Source organism: Penaeus monodon, chromosome 3 (assembly GCF_015228065.2).
Source record: "Penaeus monodon isolate SGIC_2016 chromosome 3, NSTDA_Pmon_1, whole genome shotgun sequence".
Classification (NCBI taxonomy): domain Eukaryota; kingdom Metazoa; phylum Arthropoda; class Malacostraca; order Decapoda; family Penaeidae; genus Penaeus; species Penaeus monodon.
Window position 1 is genome coordinate 14,266,007 of NC_051388.1, and position 5,000 is coordinate 14,271,006.

At 37.5% G+C, this 5,000-nt stretch overlaps 1 protein-coding gene across 2 annotated transcripts in view; it reads right to left on the minus strand.

The window, feature by feature from the left end:
* LOC119592159 (orcokinin peptides type B-like) overlaps nt 1-5,000 on the minus strand; it is a 29,288-nt gene that overhangs the window by 24,033 nt on the left and 255 nt on the right. The gene's annotated exons all lie outside the window — the stretch shown is intronic.

Consider the following 5,000-nt stretch of genomic DNA (forward strand, 5'->3'; position numbering starts at 1 on the left):
GAGTAAATAATTCAGAATGGTCTCCGGTGGTCATGCTACGTATCATGATGTAATGGTATAGTACATGTGCTACATCTTACTTCCGGCAAAGTATAATTCGTGATTTCCATGTCGAAATTACAATTGAAAGAACTTTTTAACTCTACTTTGCTACTTCTTGTTCAAGTGTGACTAGTCCGTGACTTTGGAGAATGTTATCGAATATATTGATTTAGGAACTGCAAATGGCACACGAAGCTTGAACCCGAAGCTGCTCACATCAAAAACTCCCGCCTGTCCATTCTTGCTTGTAATTTTGAAATATGTAATGTCTTAAAATCTTTCACGTTTCTCATCTTAGTTCAAAAACCTCTGAATCTATGTATAGAAAGTCCATATATATTGTCTAATCAGAAAAAAAATCAATATTCGAATCCAAACACGGAAATTATAAATTCAAGCGAGTCGTTTCGAAACAGTGTTCAATCCTTATAAAAAAAAAACGTTCTGGTGAGTCGTGGTCCTTCTATGCCTTAGGGTTTGATACCAAAGTTTATTCAATCAGGTTGACAATCAAAACTTCTTGTAGCCAATGGAGTTTCTAGATTGCTGGAACGTTGACCAAAATCAAACAAGGGGAGTCATGAGTTTAAACGCCAGAAGGAGACTGGGTATTGTGGAGTGTGTGTGCATGTGTGTGTGTATGTGTGTGTGTATGTGTGTGCGTGTGTGTGTGAGTGTGAGCATGTGTGTGTATGTATGTGTATGTGTGTGTGTGTATGTGTGTGTGTGTGTGTGTGTGTGTGTGTGTGTGTGTGTGTGTGTGTGTGTGTGTGTGTGTGTGTGTGTGTGTGTGTGTGTTCGATAAACAGAAAAAAGAGCGAACAGAATAAAAAACACTAACAAACAGAAAGAGAACATTTGATCAAAAGAACAATGGGTATAAACCAACAAAACGATAAGCAGAAATACAGACAAAAATACATACACAAACAAGCAGAAAGAGAAAGATAGATAGATAGATAGATAGATAGAGAGAGAGAGAGAGAGAGAGAGAGAGAGAGAGAGAGAGAGAGAGAGAGAGAGAGAGAGAGAGAGAGAGAGAGAGGAGCGAGAGAGAGAGAGAGAGAGAGAGCCAAGCGAAAGGCAATAAACAAAGAAAGAAAACACGAAGAAGAAAAGAGCGTAGGGTGCAGAGAAACCATTCTTAGAACAAGCGAAGGAGAAGGTCAGCTAAAGGACTGTTCATCAAATGTGCAAAAAGGTATTAGATTTGTTATGTGGCCTTTCGGTAGAGCTGCGTATATTTCTTGTTTTTTTTTTGTTTTTTTTTGCTCGTGTGTTGTTAGACAATGAGTGAAAAAAAAATGTCTGTATTTAAATTTGAATAGACGAGAGAGAGAGAGAGAGAGAGAGAGAGAGAGAGAGAGAGAGAGAGAGAGAGAGAGAGAGAGAGAGAGAGAGAGAGAGAGAGAGGAGAAAAACAGTAGTGAAAAGAGGAAGTTATATAAAGTATCAAGAAAAAGAGTGACGAGAAAAACGAAAAAAAAGGAAAAGAAATGATATAATATGAAGATAATGAAGAGTTAAAAAATACGAATCAACTGTATTTCCATAACCCAACAGGTAACTGGGAAGAAAGTCACGATAACCAGCTCCACTTTTTTTTTCTTTTTTATCTATTATCTGAAGCAGCGTTTCTTATCGGCTTCTCCATGCTAGACTTCTCTCGCTCAAGCCTGGACGCTTCTGAAAAGCCTCTGGGGAAGCTCGTTGCTGAATCCTTCGACGAGTGATAAAAAAAAGAGAGAGAGAAAAAAAAAAAAAGAGGGAAAGAAGAAAATACGGTGAAGAATCCTCGGGGTCCTTTTCAAAATGTATTGCCAACCGTATCTCTCTCCTTTCCTCTCTAACCCCCCCTCCCCCATCCTATCCTCCCCCCCCCCCCACGTAAAAATGAATAGGTGGAAAGAAATGGTCCTTGGTTAATGTGCTTTTGGAATGTACATTTCTATTTTTGTCTACCTTTTTCCCTCTTTTATTTTCTCGAGTTTGCTGCAGGGCAACGAAAGCGACGGAGAATTTTGAATGTGTCCAAAATGGCGCGCGTGTCCGGGTGGATATAGTGATGGGAAAAAAAGCGAGGCTCAGATAATAGATATAATGGAAGGAGGAGGAACAGGAGAAGGAAAACGAGAAGATAAAAAAAAGGTGGAGGAGTAGCGTTGAAGGAGAAGAGAGAGAGAGAGAGAGAGAGAGAGAGAGAGAGAGAGAGAGAGAGAGAGAGAGAGAGAGAGAGAGAGAGAGAGAGAGAGAGAGAGAGAGAGAGAGATGGAAAGCAAAAAAGAACAGGAAATTTAGAAGAGAGAAAGAGAGAAAAAAAGGGGGGGGGAATAAAAAAAGCAGAGGATATTCAATATTTTTTCTCCGGACATTGGGGAATCCAGTCCAATACGGACAATAGCGTATCAAAAGGAATGACAGATCGTAGATAAACGAGAGTGCAGTGCAATGGAAAGGACAATAGATGAGCACAAAAGGGAGGACGTGGGGGACAGAAAATATTAGGGAGGAAGAAAAACATGGGATTGCTAAAGATAAGAAGAGAGCATAATGAAAATAACAGACAGATGATAACAAAAGCCAGAAAATCACGGCTTAGTTTTAAAGTCGAGTCCAAAAATAACAGCTAGATTTCCATATAAAATCAACCATATCAGCTATGCTAGATTTTTTTTATCTAACTAGGAAAAAATAGAAAAATAAACGATTTGAATACTTCATTAAAAGCGAGGATGATATTCATAGATTCAGTGGAGTATTTTGCATAAATATGTCCGTGGTGTTTCGGAGTCCGCAAATTACATCTTCCGTTGATTATAAAAGGAGTTAATAGCCATCTTTGGGTGATTATATGATATTCTAAAAGTTCGGTATGCCTATCTATCAGTCAGTCTGTCTGTAAGAAAGTGAAAATATAGGTATGTAGAGAGATATAAGGATATATACATTACATTAATTTTTCTGTCTCTCTATATTATAGCTATGTTTTTTTTGTCATTTCATTGGTTCATAAATTACATTCTCTTCTTTTACACTTGTAGAATAGAATACCTTATAAATTCTATATTTCCAATACCTTCCTCACATATTCGAATTTCTGTACGAAGATTTTTGAGATTTCAATATGTATTTATAATGTCCATATCAAATAATAAAGTTTTCAAGGTGCTCGGATTTGTTTTCTTCTTCAATAAGCATTTGCATATTTTAGGAATGGAAATTGAACAAACTTTTAAAACGAATTAAGAAATCTATTAAAATCTGATTTAGTTTGGAAACTAGATTTTTGGATATTTTATGATTCATTTCGAAAGATTTCTTATTATGTGTAACTAAGCATCGTGCGTGCGTATTTCGTGTGCACGCGTGTGCGTAGTTTGTGCGTAGGTATGTGTGCGTATGCGTGTGTGTGTGTGTGTGTGTGTGTGTGTGTGTGTGTGTGTGTGTGTGTGTGTGTGTGTGTGTGTGTGTGTGTGTGTGTGTGTGTGTGTGTGTGTGTGTGTGTGTGTGGTGTATATGTGTATGTGTGTGTGTGTGTGTGTGTGTGTGGGTGTGTGGGTGTGTGAGTGTGTGGGTGTGTGAGTGTGTAGGTGTGTGGGTGGGTGGATGGGTGAGTTCGTATGTCAGCATATATAATTTAGCATAATAATTTTGTATTATAATTACTCTTGTTGACTTTATTTGACAGAAAAAAAGTTTTACACATAAATTCGCTCTGGAATATTTAGCGAGCATTTTTTCTCTCTCGCTGGACATACTCATTTGTAAAAATCTTTCCGAAAATTCGAGATCACTAAAATACAATAAAACTTGCATGATTCCTGAACCTCGTCCGAGAGTGTAGCTTCGTTTATAAAACAAAGACAAGTCTAGGCCATCTCAGCGGGATCGAATCAATAACACTGAAGAGGATCGCATGCTATTATACAAGATAACAATACGTAACATTGCCAGTGTTTTACGTCTTTGATGTTATAATACCGAAAAAAAATTTAGTACTTGAGATCACGCGACGTTCAAAATGCACACTTTTGGATATGTGGAAACAAAGAATATTGATCCGTCCAATAATTATGTATTATTCGGAGTCTTTGTACGATGGAAGTGTATCTTTACTGAATTGATTTTATCGTATCTACTTCTGAATGCAATAAGCTAAATATCTGTACAAGGAGAGGTGCAACGAAGCAATCCAAACACCTATATGAAAAGAAAGGAATCGTCCTCTGAAATGTGTGATCTAAAACTTAAAAAAAGCAAAACAACTGACGACATTAACGCAAACCGAACGACATTTAAGGATCCGGAGTTAACAGCAGTGGCGGTTAACCTTCAGTGCGTCTCTCTTCAACTTTACTCTAATTACGGCTTCCCCTTTCGAAGATGTTCTCTGAGGGAGAGCACGCTGGAGCTGTCTCCTTTGTGCTGATTTCGCAACTGGTGTTGTCTCTGTTTGCATATCATATAGGACGTTGCACTTCACTTATGATCCACACTGTACACTACGAGCGTCTTTGGTTTCTCGATTTAGTCTTATATTTTGTTATTAGTGTTATTTGGTTCTGGTCAGCAGATGTAACTAGTGGACGCACTGTTTTTTTATTTTACTTTTTCAAGTATGAACTTTTCAGAGACCTAGTACTTTTGCACTCAAAATCTTTACATTACAAATCTACATGTATCAAGAATCTAGTCTGGAAATACTATAGGTGATATGTTTAGATGCTTTAAGGTCACGTACCCTCTATTCTAATTAACAAGAAGTATGTATATTTTCTTTGGCTAATTTTGATAGCTAACTGAAATTTAGTGTAACTATATCGTGGTAGTCGCTACTATATCGGAGTTTGATTTGGAGAAAATTAAAAATCTATAACCTATACCCAATATGAAAGGTATTCCCTCTATTTACTTTATTTCTCGATCTGCATCTACTGTGACACACTACCCATTCCCAC